At 40.7% G+C, this 25,431-nt stretch overlaps 1 protein-coding gene across 4 annotated transcripts in view; it reads left to right on the forward strand.

Annotated features, from left to right (window-relative positions):
• Positions 1-7,491: 7,491 nt before the first annotated feature.
• cep41 (centrosomal protein 41) overlaps positions 7,492-25,431 on the forward strand; it is an 84,691-nt gene continuing 66,751 nt past the window's right edge. For 2 of the 4 annotated variants that reach the window (XM_048256825.1, XM_048256828.1), the window contains exon 1: positions 7,494-7,577. The gene's annotated coding sequence lies outside the window, so the exon portion shown is untranslated. Of the gene's footprint in view, positions 7,578-15,825; positions 16,179-25,431 lie in introns of those variants that run through there. The other 2 variants (XM_048256829.1, XM_048256827.1) reach the window with 2 other exon arrangements.

Raw genomic sequence — 25,431 nt, forward strand, 5'->3', positions numbered from 1 at the left:
TTTTGTATTCTGTGATCCTGTGAAGCTATGAAATAATTATTTTTACCAAGATATTATGGATACCTAATGACCTGTTTAAAGATTTAGGCAGGCAGTTCAATTGGTCTCAATTTCATGTTGATTTTGTAAGCATAATGTTGCTCTACCTCTTCTGCCATGGCACATTTTACCAAAGAATATAAGGTTGTGAAGTCCCTCAGACAGTTGTTGTAGAGAATCTTTCTGATAAAGAGTATATCATAGTTGGACCCACAGATGCTGATGCAGTCATAGTTGCAAATTAGCAAAAGGCTTTCTCAATGAAGTGGTGATTTAGGATTCATTTCTTATTATACAACAGTTACGTCTAGTCAAACTATTCATTAATTTCTGATTGGACAAGAGGCATTCAATGAGTCATCAGGAGTGGTGATATCTCAGTACATCCCCACTTGGGCGTTTTTTGCAGCTAATCACTCTGTATATGGCATTGAAGGATCTAACGCGAATATTCCATTCATTCAAAGCGACAGCGATTTCATGTCACATTTGAGTGAGAAAAAGTGAATAAAGAGTAGGTGAATGTTCAATTTAAAGCCCCCCTTGGTAGGATTAGCTATATTTCCCCCTCTGCTGGAGAAGTTATGCTATTTCAAACTATGGAAAAAAGTAATAATAAAGCATATGGATTTGTTTACAAGCTAGCGAAATGGTTAGCATAAGTTCGGCAGAACAATGTGGATGTTACAAGGTAAGAAACATGATTTAAAACGAGTTTCTTGTTTCTCACTTCTCTTACCGGGATGATAGTCCCAATGTTGCAAGGTTGGTTTTCCGCCTGGGGACGCTAGGGGGAGCGGGGAAAGTCATTTTCACTGGAACAGTCATTTAACCATCCAAATGATTTCTAAACGGGGTTATTAAGTTGAAATATTTGCCAAGGTCCCCTTTAATATGAGACGTATACAGGCTCTTCAGCCAGCACATTTATTTCTGGTGGAGCGTCAGTAACGGCATCTTCTGTGTCTTTTCGTGTTCACTCTGACACTGAATATTTAGTTTATGCCCAACAGGACAACTCTATTCATCTTTGACTCAAGCATAAATCCTTCAGCATTTTAACATGCTCATTCACTAAGTGCAACACCCAACCAGGTCCATGTAAACAGGTACGCTAAAACAATAGCCGCTACAACACCGGTCCATTGGAAATGTTTGTGCTGACTGAAAAGCCTTTCAGGAAGTGTGCAGCATATAGCCAATTGCTCAAGAATGTGCCCCTGGGTCTGTGCAGGTAGCTGTACGGTTAAAAAAGCCACAGGCACAGCTCATAGCTTTAAATGGCTCATACGGTAGAATGCAAAACCGAGTGTACCTTGGTATAGTTGAATAACGGCAGCTCGGTGGGTAAAATGGACATACAGAGCCTCAAAATCCCATTGTCACCTCCTTCATGTGCAAATCTCACTACTTGAAACTGCTGCTGTAAAACAGGCGAATCTCAACGCAGCTCAGAACTGATGTAAATTCTGGGACACACACACACACACAGAGATATACACTCGCACTTACATAATCTGACACACAAAAAGGCATTGTTATTAACATGACCAGTCAAAAAACACGAGTCTCATTACACACCACTCACTCTCCTGCTTCTCTGTCACACACACACACACAATAACACTGACCTGCCTGTACATTGCAAACATAGGAAACATATTTTTCAGAGTATGATTGAGTACAAGAGATTGCAAACAGTTGTGAGACAAACAATAAAGAAGGTTTAAAAATAATATTGGAAAAGGTTTTGTAATTTGTGAAGAACCACACCAATACAAAAAGTGAAGTACTAATACCTTAGCAATTTAGACGGAGGAAAGGAAGGGAAGATACTATAAGATACAAATTTGAGTTGGGTAATGATACTGAGGAAGGTGGTGTGTATTATATGAAGGAATTGAATTGTGCTTTGAGGAAAGTGGGTAAATTAAGGAATGATAAGGTTTGTTACTCAATGCTAATATGGGTAGAAGGGGTAATCCCATGCGCATGGAAGGATTCAATCATCACTGTCAGGAAATCTGAGAGAAGATACTAAAGTGCCTGGTAATAAGGTATTTTGCCCTTACATCTCAGATGTGAAAGGCCATGGAAAAATGGTAAACGACAGACTGGTACTCTCATTAGAGACTAAAGAGTTGATACAGAACTATCAGAGTCGATTTAGGAAAGGTAGGGGGACCATGGACCCAACAGTTACTTGAAAAGATGTCATAAGAATGGCCCAGATAAACAAAGAAACTGTCTTAGCCATATTTTTTTTACCCCCCCGCCACACACACACACACACACCATTATACCATATCCCCCAAACATACAACATACCCCCTTGCCCACACACAGACACACCTACTGAGGACACAATTAAGTATAAGTATATACTCTTTTGATCCCGTTAGGGTGAATTAGTGAAACACACTCAGCACACACTAATCCCAGTGCAGTGAGCTGCCTGCAACAACAGTGGCCTCGGGGAGCAGTGAGGGGTTAGGTGCCTTGCTCAAGGGCACTTCAGCCGTGCCTACTGGTCGGGGTTCGAACCAGCAACCCTCCGGCCACAAGTCCAAAGCGCTAACCAGTAGGCCACGGCTGCCCCAATTTGCCTATTGTGTATCAACAACACTCAATAACAATTATAATGTGATGTGTTAAAGGAGCCATATTATGCAAAACTTACTTTTTCTGTGCTTTTGTACTTCCATTTGGGTCTCTGCTTCTACAAACACTCCAGGTGCGAAACAAAACCGTGCATTGAGTTTTTGTGGGTTAGTTGAGAAATGGTTGATGTCAGAAACTATGCACTTCTGTGAGCTAGTCAGAAATCTCCCTTATTGAGACATCACAATAAGGAAAATTTGAATGTTACTACCCCCAGAGCCATATACTGTAGGGCACTGACTACTCACCCCCATCTGAAAATTCCCACCCACTATGTTAGGAACTTCCTGTCGAATATCCTTTATTTTGGTCTTAGCCTATCGTTTCCAACATTAGGCTAGGCTACACAAAATAAAAACGTCTTTTACGCACCTGATATCATCCATATTTCAAGTATACAAACAGAAACTCCCAAGGATACGTCTCCTTCTTGTTGCCATAAAAGCAATATGACATGAGTGGGAGCAGGGTTGGTAAAACGATATCCCCGCAATTAACGTTAAACGATATAGTCAGCCAATTTCACAAATGCTTTAACACTTTTGAATAGCATTTAACATTGTTAGGCCACGTTACATCATACAGGTATCTGAATTGATTTTGCTATGGTAGTTAATGTATTCAGCAGACATTTTGGTTAGACTCCAATAACTTGACTAATAGGCTACTAAAACAGAGCCGTCAATGGCGTTGGTCATACATTCTTTATTATTCCTGCATAACAAATTGCATTTTATCACTAGCAGTCAGAGGCTTTCTGGTGGAGAACTCTCTATCGCCGTGTCGACTCGTATTCCCGGTCGACCAAGCATTGACGTAAACATGGAATCAGTTCCTGAGTGAAGCGTGGCCAACAACAGCTCATTTGCATTTAAGGCAACAGGCCCAAGTCTCTAACAATTTGACAACCTAGGCTATTCAACTAGCCCGCTTGCTTGCAAGACACGGTGGCTGCGCAGTGTGCACCCGTTTATTTGAGTTTAGGGTACCCGGTTTTATGACAAAAGAGTTGAAATTGAAAGTAAGTCATTGTGTAGGCTATGTGTAGGGTGTATTTTTCATACACAATTTGGCAACCTGGGCCAGACTAACAGAAAAGAAGAATCTGTGATTTAAAAAAAAAAAGAAGTTTGATGGTCGTGCAAATTATGGGAGTTTTCCAGGAGAAATAACAAAACAGAAGGGCGCTGGGAGATGACCATCAAATATGGGAGAAACCCGGGGAAATGGGAGTGTTGGCAAGTATGGCGTGCATGTGTGTTTACTCATTTGTGTTTATATTTGTGAGTGTGTGTGAGACAGTCCTGCCTTGTAGCTTCTCTCCTCATAATCCTCTACCACCAACCCTTTGCTCAACACCAACATCTACAGTTGAACTCTTGCGGTTTTGCTCCTGCAAAGCCAGCATCTGTGATGAAGCTTGCAGTGTTTGTCAAGCAGTGGGCATTTCCTATCGGAAGCCTTATTTAGAGCTGGCCGCATCTCCTGGTGGGCTACAGACACACTGGCTCTGCCCTGCTTGCTCCTTCTACACAGCACAGCACCTTCCAACAGTCTCCTCAAGCATCACCCTTAACGTCCAGCAGATGAGTGTGACCTGGTGTCTCCGGCTTCACCATACACCAACTCCCTTCACTCTGGATGCCTTGCTCCTCTTGGCGCAATGGACTAAATAATAGTTTTAGGTTAGATGCAACCAATTGGACTAATTTAACATGGATTTTTTTATGTTTTACTTTTTATCATTTGTTTGTTGTCTGTCTTGTATGTCTTGGTGTCACAGGTACAATGTCGATTACGCTGCTCCGTCTGCCATCTTTTGTCTTGTGTGTTATGTAGTCATGGTGTTGCGAATGGCTACCTCTGTGTCTTTGTGCACTTTGTTTTGTTTTTGTTTGTAAACTCAGTCTGTCTGTCTCATCCTAAAATGTTGTCTATTTATTGTGTTATTGTATTTGATGTATTTTAATTATTGTATGTCATGCACATTGAGACCAAAGCAAATTCCTTGTGTGTGAATAGGCATACCTACTTGGCAATAAACCTGATTCTAATTCAGGCTGATGGGTGTACAGTCACTAAATGCACACATAGCCTAAATTCATTTATTGTATCACCCCCCTATGGACAGATTTCCACAAAACTTTCTGCCGAAATGGATGCCCAACGAGTGCCCAAAAAGCGTTGTCAAATGGCTGCCGAGTGGAGGGACTTGCCTAAAATGACTTTGGTGTAGCCTACAACACACCCATCCACACACAAGGATACAAGGAAGTTTATTGTCACATGCATATAGTTACTGGAAGTAAGAAATGCAGTGAAATTATGTCTGGTGTCAGCCTATTTGTGCATTTATGGGGGTAAAAGTGCAGTAGAAGAGGGGTTTAGTAGATTAAGTGGCAAGGGTTGCATAAGAAAGGTGGGGGAGGATTGGGATTGGGCGGGGGCACCAACAAGGAGCACCCAAGAGCAACAGGGGCAAGGAAAAACTCCCTTACCAAGGAAGAAACCTTGGGCAGATCCACGGCTCAAGATGGGATAGTGTGCTGTGTATGTGGGGAGAGGGCAGTGTGCAATATGTGTGTTGGAGAAGCTTCCTCATGAGACAATGTGCTGTATATGGGGGTGCTGCAAGTATGGTGAAGGGACGTACTATTGCAAGCAGAGTACTGTATGTATGATGTATGTGAGTGATGACAGTGAAGATGTGTGTGTGTGGGCGGGAGGGGAGTGGAGCAGTGACTGTGTGTGTGTGTGTGTGTGTGTAGTGTGTGTGTGTGGGTAGGTGGGGGCAGTGTGCTGTAAGTATGTAGAGGATGTGTGTTGGAGAAGATCCTGAAGACAATGTGCTGTGTATGTAGGGAGGGGGGGCAGTGTGCAGCAAGTATGTAGAGGAGGCTTACTGTAGCAAGCAGTGTGCTGTATGTATGTGAGGTGATGACAGTGATGATGTAAGTGTGTGTGTTTTTTTTGTGTGTGTGTTGGGGATGGGGTGGGGGCAGAAAGGCTAGGCAATCAAGGACATGGGTAGATAGATGGAGGAGAAATCAAAAATAATAAATAAAAAGTTCTATGGAGATGTGCAAAAGTTGGAGAAAGTCAGATATGTGTGTGTGTTTTGACGTGTGATGAAATAAGAAAATAAATAAAAGGTCTGTAGCATAGGAAGAGGGATGTAAAAGTGCCAAAAGTCATGTAGGTGTGTGTGTGTGTGGGGGTCATGAGTGCTGAGGAGTGAATGAGTGCAAAGTCAGTATAGTGTGAGTTCAGAGTTGGGAAATGTTTGAGAGTGCTGAGGAATGAATGTCTGCAAAGTCAGTATAGTGTGAGTTCAGAGTTCGGATGGCCTGGGGATAAAAACTTCTCCTGAGTCTCTCAGTTCTGGCTTTGTGACTACATAGGTGTCTTCTTGATTTCAGCGGTAGGAATAATCCATTGTTAGGATGAGAAGAGTCCTTCAGAATCTTTTGGGCTCTTCTGGAATAGATATCTTGTAGAGCAAGGAGTTGAGTTTGTATAGTACGTTCAGCTGAGCGCACTACTCTCTGCAGAGTACTACAATCTCTAACTGTGGAGTTCCCATACCAGGTGATGATGCTACCAGTTAGAACACTCTCAACCGCTGAAGTGTAGAAGGCCTTCATGATGGATGTAGAAACTTTGAATTTCCTTAGCTGACGAAGGAAGTAGAGTCGTTGTCTGGACTTCTTCAGAACAAATTGAGTGTTAACAGTCTTAAGTCTTCAGTAATGTGGACACCAATGTATTTAAAACTTGTGACTCTCTCTACAGGTTGCCCGCTGATCATTAGTGGGGTGTAACTGTAGTTCTGCTGCTGCCTTCTGTAATCCACTACCATTTCCTTGGTTTTAGTGATATTCAGTGTCAAGCTGTTAGATTGACACCACTGTGCCACCTCATCAACCTGATCCAAGTAGAACTGTTCACTGTTGTTACTAATCAGGCCCAAGATCACTGTGTCATCTGCAAACTTGATGATGGAGGTATGACTACTGTTGGCTTTGCAGTCATGTGTGTAGATGTTGTACAGCAGTGGACTCAAAACACAGCCTTGGGGAGCACCAGTGCTGATGGTTAATGAGTCAGATGTCAGACCCCCCACTCTAACCACTTGTGAACGGTTGGTGAGGAAGTCAAATATCCAGTGACACAGGGTGGTGTTCAGTCCTAAGGCCTTCATCTTTATGACCAAGGTGAGAGGTACTATCGTGTTGAATGCTGAACTAAAGTCAATGAACAGCATCCTCACATAATTCCCATTCCCCTCCTCCAGGTGAGTTAAGGTGGTGTGCATGAGGTTTGAGATGGCATCCTCTGTAACGTTAGACCTGTTGGCTCTGTAAGCAAAAAAAAAGCACAGTGTACACCCATAAACACACCAGCAGTGGGCAGCCTTAATCCTGGCGGGAGCAGTTGGGGGTTAGTTAGGTACCTTACTCAAGGTGCTCCGTGGATGTATGTTTAATAACCACCCACAATTTTTCCTACCAGTCAGGGATTGAACTGGCCACCCTTCAGTCACAAGTCAGATTCCCTAACCAATAGGCTACGGATGCCTCGGTTTTTTAAGAAAAACTATTCTTTCTTAGAATAACGGAGTTAATAGGATAAATCATTCAGACCCACACTCCATTTCAGAAGGTGGCGGTAACGCAACCAAACGTTGTTTGCCAACCGCCAACAAAAAAGAAGGAAAAGAAGAAAACTTTGCTGGAACAGCCCAGCGAGCATAGACCGTTGCTTGGTAACGCTTGCATTGTAAGTTAAAACAACTGCTTTTGCGCATGCGCGAGATATCTGGACTCCTTGATAACCACCCGCACTAACGTGTTCTACTGCACCCTGATCAGCATAAAGTAAGTGACTACGTAACACCCCCAATTATCACCACTTTTGTTCAGAAATTCTAAAACAACGATGTTTTTTAACACTTCAAAATAACATTTGCTAAATTAACCTGACATTTTTCAGTAGCCATAGGTGTGTAGATTTGAACAAAATCTGGTTTGTTTGTTAACGGGAGCATTTACTGCCTGAAATGTCCGATTTTGTTTACCACGCTCGGAGTTATAGTGCTTGGCCTGATGGGTCGCCTATTTACACCGTTTCAACGGCACATTAACGGTGAGACCGAGAATTCTCGTCGTGAAATTAAAATTCCACTGGAGCTCCAAGCGGTTGTGTACACGCAGCCTTACAACACTGTCTACAGCTCTTTGAGTCACGGTAAAATGTCATTTTTGGTACATAGCTAATTTAGATACATCTATGGTGTGGGTGGTTGCGTTTCTTTAGGAGTCTGCGGTCTTGGTTTGTATAGAAATTGATATTAAGTGACATACACGCAAGACGGTGGAAATACGGGACCGACGGTAATAGAGGGAGTTCCGATACATCCCTTCAATGACTTTCTTCCCTCTCTGTCCGCCTCACTGGATCATGAGCAGCTAACAATAGATATTCAGATACATCCTACGGAAGAATCAATGTTGTCTCGTTGCAGCTAAAGTTCGACAAGTTGAATCGTTCAACGTTAGCTAACGAAGCAGACTAACGGAAACTTAACGTTTGGCTTTCCCGGATTCTGTCTTTGACCCAGGTGCAATGGTTTAAACCAGGGGGTTTCAACCAGTGGTCCGCGAGGACTTTGCTAGTGGTCCGTGACCATGGATTCAGTCATGTAGTTGCAATGTGGGAATGAGTAGAATATTGAAAACCCCTGGTTTAAATGGTGACTGGTGTAATTGGTGATGTACGCTCGCCCACAGATGTGTTGATTTGACGCAACAAAAGCGATAAGCAATGCCACAGTCTTCGACTACCGCCGTCACGCTAGTATCAGGAGAAATAATCTTTGGTCACCGCTATTTACCGATTTCCGGTTCCCATTGACTTTCATTCAACACATCTTACAAAACGTCAATTATGTGGTTAAACTAACGCCGCTGACTTATGCCAGCAACCATTTCACTTTGATAATAAACTACGTTTTGGTACATATAGAGCAGGAATAACATCATTTGGCTTAAGCAGTGAGGAGAAATTGTATGCAAAGTGTCGCTCCTTTACCATCTATCATCAAGCAACGGAGGATGCTATCCCGACTCTGCAACACCGTCACTGCTGCCACTGATTCCACCTGTGCGGGCTCTGGTGGAGGCTAATCTCTGCCGGGTAAATCTCTCTAACTGCGGCCCCTTCCAAGAACGTCATGAACAGGACTCTTCTTTGGTTAAGTTTGCTGTCTTAAATGCTCGCTCTGTTTCCAACAAAGCATTTATTCTGAATGACCGTTTTACGTCCCACCATCTAGACTTTCTGTTTATCACGGAGTCTTGGCTCTCTGGTGATGACCTTTGCCCTGCTCACTGTAGTTTTTTAAACTCACCTAGCGTCTCTGGTCGTGGTGGTGGTCTAATTACAGTGTTTAAGAACAGTTTTAAATGTAGAATTGTACCAACTGATCTGTTTTCTACTTTTGAACTACAGCTGTTTAAGATAAATGCATCTGTACTTTGTGCCTTAGTCTACCGTCCACCAAAAAATAATTGTAATTTCATTCAAGAATTTGCTGAACTTCTATCTTTTATGGCCTCTCGTGCTGATAAGTTATTAATCTTGGGGGACTTTAACATCCACATATGCTGCCCATCTAAACCTTTGGTCAATGAGTTTTTAGGCCTTGTGGACTCTTTTAACCTTGTGCAGTCAGTTATGGCCCCAACACATCAGAAGGGTCACACACTAGTGTTGTCCTCTGGTTTCTCAGTTTCGAATGTTAAAATAGTTGATACTGGTGTGTCTGACCATTTTATGATTTTATTAGAATCTTCACTGTTTTGCCCCCCCTCCACCCCCCTCATCCTACTCCCTTGTCAGAGCTATTAATTCCACCACAGCCTCACAGTTCACTAATACTTGTATGCTCTCTTTTTCACTTGCTGTCTTAGATTCTCTTTCCACCTGCACCGACACTGAGGATCTACTTACTCTTTTTAATACATCTTGCCTTGCCACTCTTGATTCTGTAGCTCCTTTAAAGCAAAAGCGGTGTAAATCCAATAGGTCAACTACTCCTTGGCTAAATTCCACTACCTGTTCGCTCAGAAAGGCTTGTAGGAAAGCAGAGCGAAAATGGAAAAAAGATAAACTACAGGTCTCCTATGATATATTTTGAGATTCTCTTAAGGCTTATCAAATCACTGTCAAAGCAGCAAAGGCAGCTTTCTATGCTGAGCTTATTCACAAAAATGCTCACAGACCAAAAGTGTTGTTTAACACAATTAATAAAATCATAAATCCTCCTACTACAATGTCGTCTCTTCCTGCTACAACAGAAACCTGTGAGATGTTTCTCAATTTCTTTATTGACAACATAAAGTCTCTTCCAGTCTTCCACTATCTGGACTATGTAAACATGAACAATGTATCATTAAAACAAGTTTATAATGAGTTTTTTGTAAATTGGCAAAATATAATTGTTGCCATATGGCAACAGTATGCAAATACGGACCTTTTTGTGTCCATTCAAATGAATGGTATCATAGGATTACAATAGGATTGCATTGCACTAGGATACTCTGGGAATATATTAATTAATATAACGACTTTTGACAATATTTTATATTTTACAATTTTATATTATAATAATTTGAAGTAAAAAAAAACATTATTTACACTTTTATTTGTAATTTCAGACCTTTTGGAGGCTTTTAGGATTTTTTAAATGTTTACCAATTTGCAAATTATCTATGGAATGAGGTTCCGACAGTATAGTGACTGGAGCGGTAATGATGTATTTTGTGTTATTGTTCACTACACAGTCAACTAGACATGTTGTTTTCATCATTTTTGTTTGGGATTTTGGGAAAGATAAAAGCACATTGTTGGCTCTTCCACCAAAGAACTGTCAGGATTAGCTATAATCCAGCAATGAGGAGAAAAACATTGATATGTGTAGCAGATGGAGGCTGCAGTCACCCATCCTGTCTCTTTAGCTACAGCTTTAACACTTCAGAGGCCCAAAGTTCAAGGGCAAATGGGGTGACCCTTCTCTCCTCTCACTATAAATGGTGTAAGAAGTGGGCTGGCTTGCTGTGGAGCCATCCAAGGCATGCCCAGTGTGAGCCTGTAGTATGACCCACACCAGAGACCCCTATGTTAGGTTGACCCTTGTGTGTGTGACCCCAAATATGGATGAGGCTTTACAGGGTAGGGAAAGGCTGTCAGGGGGATATGTGAAGGATACCTATGTCTCTCTGTGTGTATGGCATGGATTGGCACACTTTCTGAGAGGCATGGCTCTGTGACTATGTGGTCTCACTACAGTTGAATATGTCCTCTGACTGCAATCTAACCCTATGAATTTGGAAAATGAAAGTCATCTAAATGAAATAGTCATCTAAATGATGACTACACTATGACAATATTACCGTGACATTATCACTTTATTGCCCAAAATACAGTTGAATTTGTATTATGTTAGGTTTATAACTAGATGTATTAGAGCATAACTAATGCAAGCTTAATTTAGTTAATTTCTAAAAGATTTGTAATGAAATAAAAATAAGTTTTTAAAGAAAAATTGGATTTGACAGCATTGCGCATTGTTGCCATATGGCAACAAATTACCAACTACCCCTTTGAAAAATTTTTTTTTTTACTTTTTTAAAAAAAATCCTTTTTTTGATCCATTTTAAGTAAGAAAAGTACTTTAAAACATTTAAGACTGCCCATTGCCTAAATTTGTGGTCGTTTAATGTCGAATGTCAGAGTAATTAAATTCCAAAACGTACCTTAATGATGCTCCACAATTTATAAAGGAACAAAGTTTAAAAAGAAAAACAATGTATCAGATGGATTACACGAATAATAGACAAGGAATTGTATTGGAAAGGAAAGATTATTCGACGGTCGCTTCTTTTCTAATAAATATAATGGGCTACATTACATATTTTACGCCACTAGATGGTGGCACTTAAGGCCTTTTTTTGGATGTAAAAGCAAGCAGTGAAATGGCGAAGCGGCGTTAGTTTGAGCACATCATTTACATTTTGTTGTTGAATGGAAGTCAATGGGAGCCGGAAATCGGTAAATAGTGGTGACCAAAGATTATTTCTCCGGATAGCGAGACGGCGGTCATTAGACTGGTATTCTGTTTGTTGCATCGAATCGCTCGGTAACACGGACAGACCATATTGTACAAAGCAAGGTTACTGGTGTGCCAAGGTAACTTTCAGGAGTCACCATTCAACATGCCGCCTTAGAAAGAATATGCCTAGTGTGCAGTGTTATTAAGAGATCAGCGGGGTGGGGTGTTAAAGGAGAACTATGCAACATTTTATTCAACAACACAGTTTAGAAATCATTGTCATGGTCAAACGACCTGTTGTGGCGTGACTGGACCTCTGAAGTTCTTCTACAAAAAAGCTGCCATCTTTGAGATCCGGTAGAGACTCCTGTTAAGACGGCAAACTGACGGTGGATTTCCACACACCAACATTTTGCATAGTTCTCATTGAGGTTGAATGGAGACGAAATTCGCCCTGGTTGGGTGAAATGAGAGCGAATCGCCGAGGCAGGCGAAACTAAGTTGGCGAAAGTTTAACTTTATTCAAATGAGGACCATTCAAGAACCAATCAGGTCCGCAAGAATGTAATTCCTTTCCAGTGTTTCCCCTAGAAATTTTTCCAGCAGCGGTGCTGTTGATCGTAGGAATTTATCATTTATAATATATTATTTGTTGACATCAAACCTGAACGAACGGCAGCTGTTCCTGAAGTTCACTTGCGTGTTTTTTATTTTATTTTTTTAATTAGGCAACTTTTTTGCAGTGGCGCTTGAATTTCCAGGAGCGGCGCTGCGCCGCTGATGAATACATTGTAGGGGAAACACTGCTTTCCTATGCCGTCTCGTTGCACGTTACACCACCACCGAACGTAAGTGACGTTAGAGTAACACGATTCCTAGAACCACACGCATGTGAAGTTAACATTTTTAATTGTATAATCTTAATACATTCTTTGGAGCTAGTGAATGTGTAAATCCATGCTTGGTGCACTGTCGGAAAAAACATGTCTATAGGCCTACTTCTATTTTTGAAGTTGTAGGCTACAGGTGACGAGAGCACAGGTTGAAGGAACCATCTTTTTGGACTCGTTTTCCGACTGATTGTTTTTTTTTGCAACACAGCTTAATTTAGCTTGAAAGTTAACCTGCTACGGAGCAGGTTAGTTCTGTGGCATAAATTCCCATGGTTACCAAGCTGGGATTCACGTTAACCTCATTAATGGAACGGAATTCTCACTAAAATTAGCGAGACTTAGTATAAGCCAGGTTTGGCCTTTAGCTAGGTTGATGGAATACCCCCCTGGCCATCGGACCAAAGACAGATCCCCTGTTGGGTGCCATTCCAACATGTCATTTGTTGTGTCAGTGTGCCAGACGTCTATGGACGCAGTGCTCGCCAATACAAACTTGACCAAAAGGACCATGACAATTATGTCACTGCTTCCACAATTTCTTGGATAATATTTAAAGACACTATTCAATTTAATTTTCAATTAAATTTTATATGGAGAGTGACCGAGGCAAGGAAAAACTCCCTTCTATTTGTAGTGTTCTTACACTATGTAACATTTTGTTATTTAGTTCTTTAAAAGTTTGATGGCGGGTCTCTTTCATGGGGAATAAGGGAATAATCTGTGACAGTCTCAGTATTTAATTGTTTGCATCACTGAGCATAATATGAAGTTATTTCCTCTATTTTCATGCTTTATCATCACTAAATTCTCCCTACATTCCAGACTTCTGGAAAAAATGTCCAAAATGGTGCATTATGAAGAATAAAATTCATATTATGGAGCTTCATAGTCAAAGGTTTTATTTCATTAAAAGAAAGAACAAATATGTATCTTTATCTGGTATAAATCCCATTAGGATGGTCATTTGGGGGTCCAAATACGGGGTTCCAAAAGAGTCACCTCCAGTGTTTCCCATACATTGACTTATTTGTGGCGGCCCACCACAATATCAACATTGACCACCACATAATGATTTTCCATGTTGTACTATTTCAATTGGATGGAATTCTGTCATTGTAAAGCTATGTGCACCTTTGCGCAGCCTCTCCTTGTGTCTCTGTCTCTCAACGAATCTACATGCATGTTTAAAGAAAATGTTAACAATCCTGGAAGGCATAGAAGATGACTGGCAGTCCCTGCACTGGCTTCCAGTAAGTCACAGAATTGACTTTAAAGCACTATTGCTTGTTTATAAATCAGTAAATGGAGCAGGACCTAAATACCTATCAGACATGCTTCAGCAGTACGACACCTTCTCGTCCTCTCAGGTCCCAGGTGAAAAACCTTTTAGTAAAACCTACTGTTAGAACTAAACATGGTGAAGCAGCTTTTAGCTGCTATGCGGCTCAGCTCTGGAACCAGCTTTCGGATGACATCAAAAAGGCCCCAACTGTAGTCAGTTTTAAATCTAGACTTCAGACCAAACTGTTCTCAGATGCTTTCTGCTAGTTACAAATTCTGAATCTGCCTTGATAATTAGTGGGTTTGATCCAGCAAGCCCACTATTGTTCTTCTTAAGTTTTCTTATATCTTCCTATTCACCCACTTTTTGCAAGGACTACTGCTCCTAGAGCGTTTGAGCTATCGACACGGTTCCAACTAAAAATTCAGGCCCGAACCAGTGTAGCATGCTTACATTTTTCGTGTGGCTGCCCCTTGTTGTTTTTGCGTTATTCCCGTTTTCCGGAGTAGCATAGCAACCATTGAAATGAATGGTGGAATGTTCAGGATTTGAATTTTAATTATGACATCACAGCTCTAATTGCTGAAGCTTGTGTGGGTACCTGATCTGCATGGGTTACCAGATCTGCATGATGCGTCACAAAATACATTCTGATTGGTCTATTAGCCGTTGCACTTTGAGAATTTAATTGGTCAGAATGTTGTTTGCTGTTTGATAATTCGCCTGAGTTTATTGTTTTCTGTTGAAGGACCCAACGAGCAGGAAGGAACGCAGTGTCTTTGAAATATTGAACTAGCCGGCAAGCCGCTAAACATTGATAGGCCTACTGTGTCCTACCTACCATTTTTGTCATTTAAAACATTTGTTGCAGTATTAAATTGCAAACTTCTAGCCTGTCAGCCCTACCCAGCTAGCCACCAAATATCGATGTACTGTCTAAGGAACGTCACCTATTTATCAACCGTCCCATATTTCCAACCTCTTACCTGTATATGTCAGTTAATATTAATTTCTATACAAACCAAAACGGCGGATTCCTAAAGAAACGCAAGCACCCACACCATAAGTGTATCTAAATTAGCTGTACAAAACATTACATTTTACCGTGACTTGAAGAGCTGTAAACAGTGTTGTAACTGTAAGGCTGCGTACTAAACCTCTTGGAGCTCCAGTGTAAATTTGATTTGCGTGAGAAATAGGCACCCACCAGCCCAGCACTAAACTCTGAGCGTGGTAAACAAAACGGGATACCGTTTTTGTCATTTAAACAAAGGAAACATTTGTTGCAGTATTACATTGCAAACGTCTAGCCTGTCAATCCTTGCAATACAGAACTACAGCTAGCCACCAAACATCGATGCACTGTCTTACCTACCGTTTTTGTAATTTGAACAAAGAAAACATTTGTTGCAGTATATTAAATTGCAAACTTTTAGCCTGTCAATCTATATGGCTTTGCTATTTCTTATCCTGGACTGCCACCCACTCGATAGAAAAGGGCAACAGCCTTTCTCTTTTCCCTGTATACCTCAGACTTCCAATACGACACAGATAGCTGCCATCTCCAGAAATGTTCTGATGACACAGCTATTGTTGGCTGTGTTAAGAAGGGGAATGATCTGGAGTATAAGGGGGTCATCACCAGTTTTGTTGAATGGTGTGGAAAGAACCATCTGCAGATAAACACCAGTAAGACAAAGGAGATGGTGATTGACTTCAGCCGTAAGGCATTATCAGTTGCACCAGTGAACATCCAGGGAATAGACATTGAGGTGGTATCAGTCTACAAATACCTGGGTGTTCACCTTAACAATAAACTAGACTGGTCCCAAAACACAGATGCCCTGTACAAGAAGGGCTAAAGTCGTCTCCACTTGCTGAGAAGACCGGTCTTTTGGTGTGTGCAGGTCATTATTAAGGACTTTTTATGACCCAGTTGTGGCGTCAGCTATTTTTTATGCTGTAGTCTGTTGGAGTAGTGGGTTTTCTGAGAGGGACAGGAAGAGAATAAATAAGCTGGTGAAAAGGGCTGGCTCTGTCCTGGGCTGCCAACTAGAGCCTGTTGAGGTGGTTGGGGAGAGGAGGATGATGGACAAATTGGCATCCATCATGGCCAATTCCGCTCATCCGCTCCATGGGACAGTGGCTGCGCAAAGCAGTTCTTTTAGTAACAGACTACTTCACCCATCATGTAAGAAGGAGCGCTTTCGCAGGTCTTTTATTCCATCTGCCATCAGAATGTATAACACCACTGTTATGAAAATTTGTAATGTTAATGTAGTGTCTGAACTTCATTATTAATATGTGCATTTTCCACTGTACATGTGATGTGAAGCTTTTTTTATTCACCATATATATTGGTTCACTCTGCCTCAAAGTATTGGTGAAACCCTAAGGCGTGTTGCAATCACTGTGATTTTTTTTGTTTTTTAGGTGTGCTTGTATGCTGGGCATACTGTATACAACTTTCTTACTCTCTACTTAAATACTACTGGGCTGTTGTGACAAGTCAATTTCCCAGCTGTGGGATCAATAAAGTCTTATCTTATCTTATCTTATCTTAGCCTAGTAATTATGTGAATAAAAACCTACATGTTTGAATGACCAAAAACGGACTAATAGGTATACCACACAATTGCACGTCATTGACGGTGAGTAGAAACTTTAGTCATTTGCATTTATCATGCTAAAAATCTGACATCAAAGGGAAAATTGTAAGTCTATAATGTTGGTTTTTAGCAGAAATGGATGCATACAATTAATTTAGATGAATTAATCACAGAGTATGTAATTAAATAAATACATATAACATAAGAAACATATTTATGACCTGACAACATTTGTCAGTGAATTGGTATGGGCACAACCTACTGACATGTCTTGAGGTTAAAATCAGACCCTCGATATATCAGACATTAAAATTTCTCTAATATGATTTACATGCAAACTACTGGAAACATTGAGGTTGTTAACCCTCGACAAAACCAAATCAGACTAAAGAAATTGACGAGATGCATGTATGAATAAAATGGGCAGCAAATGCAATTAATTTCTGTAAATGGGTGGTTGACGTGACGCTCAATTTTTGTGTTCCCAGTGACGAATATAACTAAAATTTGATAATATTTCATTAAAATTCATTTTTTAATATGCAGTTCATTCTTCTACATCTAATCCATCTGCAAACAATGAGTATCGTTCTTCAACTGTGCAAATATTCTGTTTTGAACAAGGCATTTGTCCACCGGTGCAACTGTCCTCGGTAGTATTACTTATCTTAAAACGATTGTAATTTAATGAAAAATTAATCTAAATACATTAAAATACTTGAATGCATGTCATACGAGTGTTTACTTATTGAATCTAGAGGTTATAAGTGTTAAGGTTCCTATGTAGAGTTATTATGACACATTACATTTTGTCCGCAAAACTGGTGTCCTTCTGGAGCAACGCCATTATGTGGATATAAAACAGACATTAATGTGACCACCCCATTACTGAGAGGGGTCCTTCCAGAATTAGGAAGGACAGAAGACATCACTGGAGCAGATGGACTGCACACAAGGTCAATTCTGTCTCAAATATTTTCATAATATTACTATTTCCGTGCAGTGTTGGAACTGGTCGTCTTAAGTACAACGCAATTTAAGTATTGATCTGAATATTTTTTATCAATTTACATTGATTGATCATTGAAAATAATGTAAACCTTAACACTGTTACTCAGGATGAAGAATGTCTCTCATATAGCTAGGCCGCAAACTAGCATTGATTTCGAAAATGTCCACTGGTGCAACGCACTGTCCTATAGTACAACATGAAGTCAGTTTAATTTATTTTTTTCTTTTAGTCCTATCATAATGAACCTTACTATAGTGAAAGCAAACATGTAAACAAACATTTGTATTACAAGTTTTATTGAGAAATTTGTTAAAATATGCAAAAGAGATATAATCCGAGTCTAAAAAATGAATGGAGGTTAATGGACGGCCGCATTTGGATGGCCCGTCAACTAAAACCTTCCTTCCCTGTTTTGTTAAAGCTACGGTAGTTTGATTTCCATGTTGAAAGTGAGAGACTGAGATGACCACCAAGGAAAGGTCCAGGAAGTTTAGGGAGAGGCTGATAACATACTTGTCCCCTCTCAGTACGGCTTTAAAAAACAAAGCACTACCTGCATGACATCATGCATCATCAAACATCAGTCATGCCATAGACAACAACAAACAGGCTATTGGGATATTTCTGGATCTATCGAAAGTATTCAATACCATTGATTCCAATGGTTTACTTATCAAACTGCAGCATTATGGGATCAGAGGCACAGCATGGAGATGGTTCAAAACTACCTTCAGAATAGAGAGCAGTTCGTACTTATAAATGACCATAAATCAGTTCAGAAAACTAGAGATGCACCGATAGATCGACTGGTAACCAGAATCGGCCGATTTTCACGTGATCGGCCATGACCGGCGACCGGCCGGTCAGTCTGAGACATGCCGATCTTATCCCGGTCAAATGCACTTGTGCACCACAATTGTAACAACACCCAGCTGAGTTTGCAAGGTTTGAAGAAGCTAGCAACCAGGCCAACACTCAGGGCTGGATGTAGCTACAAAGAAAGCGCTAATAGGCTACTGAGTTTTTCTATGCAGTAAACGCTGTGCTTTGCCATTGGCCTACTGCGTGGAATTTACTAAGCTGTCACTTCATTAGGCTACGTAAACATCGCTCATCACCGCCCGTCACTGCCGCTAATTGCGTGCCCACAGCTGAACCACAAGCGCTGCTGAACGGAGATAACCGATTGCGACATTAAAAATAATCAAAGTTTAGCGATCATAGGCTACATAATAAGATGTCAACAAGCAGCAACATACAGTAGCCCTAGTAGTTCTACTCCACTTAAAAAAAAAATACTCGGAACTATTTACTGCACTTAGACTAGGGCTATGCCTTAAAATACCCTAGTAGATTGAGAAGTGGATGTCGTGAAAGTGAACAAATGATAGCCTATTAGAAAGGCAAACGTTAAAGTTGCTTTTGACATAGTAGCCTACAATGAAGAAAACTGATGCTCTGAATACTGAATCGGCCGTCTCTGAAAGTTTCTAGGCCTATAGCCTAATTGATGCATTTAACCGGAATTTGGATTTAATTTTTTCACCGCAAAACAGACGTGCACTGTTTTCATATATGGTGGAGCACCTAATCGCTATTAGCACTTCTCCTCCCCTGTGTTTGGTGATAGCCTAGGCTACAACCACTTTTCCCTCGCCCTCCCATAAATTCATCAATGCATATGAAAATATGTTACATGGTAGCATGTTTAAATGTATCATGACAATTTTTCTTATATCTTTAGTTGGATATTGGATGTGAGAAGAATAAAATGGGTGTTCCATAACTTAACTTAATCCATAATTTGATACTGAAACTAAAGTTAGACTTGAAGAAGAATCTGTCTGCTCACCAGTTCCATTTTTTTTAACAGCCATTTCATTATTGATAAGTTGATTACATGTCTATATTAACATGTTCTATCAAAGAAAAGATAGAAAATAACTATTTGTGTGTGTGCTGTAAAATGGTTAGAAGAAATGAAATCGGAATCAGCTAAAATCGGTATCGGCAGGTCAAACTCTATGAAAAATCGGTATCGGCACAGAAAATTGCAATCGGTGCATCTCTACAAAAAACTATTACTCTTGGTGTCCCCCAGGGATCCATACTCGGGCCTCTTACTGAATGTTCACCCTTTATATCAATGACCTAGATGTCTCTGATGCCTTTCATAAAGTGTTATTTGCAGATGATGCCAACCTGATCCTGTCTCACAAAAATCTTCTTGTCTTGCAGGAAACTGCAAACAAGGGGTTGTTGAAAGTGAACACTTGGTTTAAGTGCAACACATTATCACTAAATATCATTAAAACAAACTATATTATATTTCGCTCCACAAAAAATACAAATAATGTGGAAAATACCTGTCTCTCTATTAATGGCCAAGCCACTCTTGAATTTCCCCTGAGGATCAATAAAGTATCTATCTATCTATCTATCTATCTATCTATTGAAAGAGTAAAATGGGTCCCCGCTATAAGCATTTCTTGCTTCTTAGGGATCGCCCTTTCATGCTGCTTTTCGTGCTCTTGTATTGTCTTGCACTTTAGCATGAATAAATAAATAAAAAGTGACACACAAACACACACACACACTCTGCCCCACACACATACTTACTCTACCTGCTGTCTTTAACCCACCACCACACACTCACACACGCCCCCACAAACCTTACCTGTTTTAACTCCACTACCACTCACACACACACACACACACACACACACACATATATAAACACCCACACTCTCCTCCCTCTTTCTAACACATACACTCTCCCTCACATACACACACATACACTATACACTACTATCAGACTATTGCATCTACAGTACTAATCACTTCACTCAGGTCATAATAAACCATTCCTACTGTTGTGTATCTTAAGTTGTCAGTCCAGATCAAGATACAATTGAATGGGGGTCCTCAGAAAAAAATCTCTCCCACAAGGGGACTCTGGTACCAAAACCAAATTGAGAACCCCTGTTCTATGCACGTGCCCTATACCATTGTGCACTGACTTCCCCAACGAAAAGTATCCAACAATGGGCAAATGTTTTCTGAGGGCTAACAAGTTAATAATAAACATTATTATACAGCTCTTCACGAACACTCCATTGACAATGTCTAGAATATGGTCAGAAAAATCTACCGAGAAGTGTGAACATTTGAGTATGGAAAAAGTATGGACATTTGAAATGGAAAATGTGTAGGAACCCTGAAAATCTGATTATTTTTCGATTCATGACACTTTTCTTCTTATTTTTTAATGCGTTCTGCGGAGTAGGGCGATTTGGCGTTGGTCACGGTTTGGAATGAAAGGGAGAAAACAGGACCGAGTAACAGGTTTTTTTGTTTTTTTTTGACGATGTAGTTAAGGCGGCATGCTTGTTTTGCCAAGGCGGCCGCCTTGACTGCAAAGTGCTGCGGGAAACCCTGAAATGATATAACAAACCCACGTGAGATTAAACGTTGGTCTTCAAACAAACCCACGCACGATTAAATTGTTCCCTGATTGATGACATTTGACAGTTGAAGATACCATCCTGGAGTCACCTAACCCCACATTTAACGTAGGCTATGAGAGCTCCATGTGCGCGTGTGTGTGTGTGTGTATGCGTGTGTCCAAAGTCTAGGCTTCTCCAGCTCTCTCCCGTTTTCGCACGTAACACTGGTAAAAGTTAGCCTAAACATATTCGCTTGAAATTCAAAACATAGGCCTGTGGAATGGTTATGACTTTTTTCGGGTTGAATGGTGGCCGTCTCGCTTCCCCCTAGCGCCTGTGAGCGGAAAAACCACCCTTGCAACTGTGGGCTGGCGGGCCGACGGCCTCAGTGTCAGGAAGTATAACGAGTGTAATGAATTGCTTTACTGCATTCAAATACACATACACGCCAGGCACTGGCTAGAAAAAGGTAGCGATGGAGTTTCTCAGACATTCGTAATGACAGAGCCAGCGAAAAAGAAGCAAAAACCGAGAAAACGGTAAGGAAATTGCCAATACTGCATAGTTTACCTTTAGCTCAGTTTTGTACACCAACCTCAGGTTGTCCTCATCCTACTTTGAACACGGTTGTGTTGCATTTTGAGCACCATCAGCTTGGGAAGTTGGAAATGACTAGCCTACTGAAAAGATCAATTTTAATGTACATCCGAGAGTTTGGGGATATTCTGGCATCTTACGCAGTCATCACTCTTCAGCATATAGTAAGCTACTCCTGTTAGATGTTGTTGTAGCCTATGTTGCGTGACAGACAAATGGATCCATAACAATTCCGATGTGAACAGCAAATAACTCAAGTCTGTAGCCTATTTATTGGTGTTGTGTTTATGTGGTAAGAATATGAAATGAATAAATATCAGAAGAGGCTTTTGCGTAAGATAGTCGAAAGATGAACAATAATGTGCCATATTGTAGGCTATATGCAACTGGAAGTACAAGGAATGCTCTGCCATCTGCTTGACCTGGCTGAATGAGTACACCCAGGATGCGGCGGTCACACCTCCCGGCTTTTCAATATACCGGGCAGACAGGTCAGCTAATCTATCACTCAAGTCTGAAGGTGGTGGTGTATGCTTCCTAGTCAATGATCGATGATGAGTTATGCTCCCCGGATCTGGAATTTCAGGGCTCTCAAGTTTTGAGGACAGGCAAGAGTGACATTCCCCGTCGACAATCCCCCCCCGTCTGGGCGTTAAAGGGGTGGCTGGTCAGACGGGTTGCGAGAATGGGGGTGTTTCATTAATAATACTACAACTTTTTGTTGCTGTTTTAATAATATGCCTTCAGATGTTCCAGAGGTTGTTTCGTCCGCTGCTCACGGCCCTCGAACCCGCCACCTCAACACACCGGCATGGGAGTCGAGCCAGGGCTCGAAATTAACGATGTCCCGACGTCCCGGGGACCATAAAAAATGCTTCCGGGACACAATAGAATGATGTCTGGGACAACTCTGGGACATTAGAAAAAATGGCAAAGCAAATTTCAAAATAGGTACTTTTTCCCTAAACTGTTCACATGGGAATCTAAACGTATCTTTCTTGTCTGAATAAAATACAGAATCAGGCCTATACAAAATTTGACCTGGCGTGACGGGCAGCTGGCAAAAGCAGCGTTAGCCAGCTGATCTGTAAAGAAGCGGTTTTGTACACGCAGCCTTACAACACTGTTTAGGCTACTGCGCTTCAAATCACTGTAGGCTACAATGTTATTTTTGGTACAAATATAGTAAGATACCCAAATGGGCTGGGTGCTTGCGTTTCCTTAGGAATCTGCCGTATTGGTTAAATTAATATTGTGACTTATAGGCCGACACAAAAATAGGGCAAGGGCGGTAGGCCTAATGGGTCACTTTCCGATATAGAGGTTAACTTACCTAACTAGCAGGTAGGTAAATGGCATTTGTTTCCATGACATTGTGAACATTTTTGACTGATAATGTAGGCCTAAGGTTACACTGGTGTTCTAACTCTCTCTGACTAAAAGGGTACGTGTTTTCTGTCATTGACAGACAAACGTCACCAATATCATGCTGAGCTAAATAGCCTACTGCAACTGCGATTTGACAAAACGATAGTGTTGCAAGGTAGCCTATAACAATGAAAACAGTTATTTAAGTTAGCATTTGACATTTCGCTGTGGCAGTTCTAAGGGGTGTCCAAACTGCGGCCCGCCATGCACTTTAATCCGGCCCGCCGAGCATTTATTAGTTTATCAAATTATTAAAATAGGCCGCTCGCTATTTTTTCCAGCAATAGACGACGTTGTGGTTAACTTTAGGCTACTGCAAACTGCTTTACTCTCTTCTTAGAGAACGTTTACAATGTCAAAACAGCTTGTTACATCGAGATACATATTCTAACTACGTTTTGCTAATTCATTTAATTGGGAACGCATTTGAGGGTGAGAGAGTGGCAGGAGAGTAGGCTAGCCTATCTGACAGCTTTGTGGTAATTTCCCACGCTAGGCTACTTATTGTTTTCACTGAGATCTGTGGCCATGACATCACACCAAACTGACACTGAAATTAAAGACACGTGAAAATAGATTATTGACGGAATGTTTTACAACCCTGTCCGTCAAAACGATGGACAATGAATGTCTAGTGCAACCTCAAAAAAGAGCCAAAAGCGCAATCTCTGAAAATGAGTGTTGTGTGAAACAGCAGATGATTAATGAAATGGTGTTTAATAAATTGTTCAGAACTGACATGGTGGACCAGAACGAGTTAATTAAGTGATGCAAGTTACTGATTATTATGCTGTTTATTATGTAGAATGGGGAAAAAACAAGAACTTGAATTTGGGACACTGGTGTTTAAGTCCGGGACAGTGCCAAGTAGTATTCGGGACAGCTGCGGGACACTGAGAGAAAAAAAGTTAATTTCGAGCCCTGAGTCGAGCGCTCTAACCACTGAGCTAAAAGCCCAAGCTTCCAACTCAGCAGTTTGAGCCGTTCTTAAGGTTAGGGGTGTGAGGATTTACACGCGCAACTAGCATCACCAGCTAGCATACACCAGCCCCAGGTCGGTCAACAGTTGATCCAATATTAGTTGGGCAGAAATATAGACCATCTTATACACACCAATTTAATTGAAATAGAAATTGTAAAGATTTGTATTTTTTGTAATTATTCTATATTTAGTGTAGTTATATCAGAACCTGAAGTAGCCTACAATCCAAATGCAAGCATGAAACTTCAGAGTATTACCTTTCATTTGAGGCCAAGATTATGCTTATAAGGGGTTCATATGCAGTAGGCATTTGATTGCCAGTAGCCTACTGTATGCATTTTGGATAACCCAAAGTCCTATGGGGAGTTTTCATAGGGCATTTTACAAAATGCATGAGCATATCTTGGCAAATAATGGTACTCATGTTGTCATTCTATATTGATCTACTTTTGCACACAGCAAGACAAGACCTAATGCTAAGACTCAAGTCATATCAAGTCAAGACCTAGAGGGCTGAAATGTGGTCAGTTCAAAGATGCTTGTTATCCAGTAGAAAAAGAAAATAATAATCTAGCCTTTGTAACTTTGTGTCAGTAGGCTACATCACACAGTTATTCTAATTGTTTTACAACAGTGTCTCAGCTTTCCAAAAGAGAGCAGGCATTTGATTATTGGCTACAGTACGTAGGAGCAATGCCCTCTTAAGTCAAAATGGGGCAAAAGTATAATTTGCTCAGATTTGCAAAAGAAAAGATTTGACACATGGCACTGACTAACCTGGACCTTTTAGGGGGCTTTCCTCTCAGGGTGAATGAGAGGATGCTTAATTGCTTTTTACCTGACATTTTTGAATACAGATGCAATGATTAATGCATCCATGGCCAGGATATAATTATATGATGATTTTAAAAGTTACCTATAACAATAGGCTATGCAATACACTTTCATTTGTTTAGTGCTAATAAAATGATTAAGCCTATTTGGATTGAGAGATGTTTAGAATGTGACTGTCAGTCATCGTGTGAATGAAAGTAGGCTATGACTAGGCATAGGCTACTTGTTCTGAGCAAGTGTTGTCAATGAACAGGCTGTGAAACTGTTGGCTAAGTTACAGACAGTCATGAACAACTGATGCTAATTGTCTGGGAAACATTCTCTAGCAGCAGTCACGTTGTCAATTTTTTGTGTCAAACAAGTTGTGGATTTGTTGTAACATTAAATGATTACTTACTCTGTGCTGAAACCATGAACTGATGCTCAAAGCTTCAAGGTGAACGAAACAGGTTCGCGTTCAATAATTACCGTTCAACAATTCCAGGATGCGCGTTTTTTCATTGGTTGTTGCGTTAAATCTTACCCAGATACAATAG

The sequence above is a fragment of the Alosa alosa genome, chromosome 11 (assembly GCF_017589495.1).
Source record: "Alosa alosa isolate M-15738 ecotype Scorff River chromosome 11, AALO_Geno_1.1, whole genome shotgun sequence".
Taxonomy (NCBI): domain Eukaryota; kingdom Metazoa; phylum Chordata; class Actinopteri; order Clupeiformes; family Clupeidae; genus Alosa; species Alosa alosa.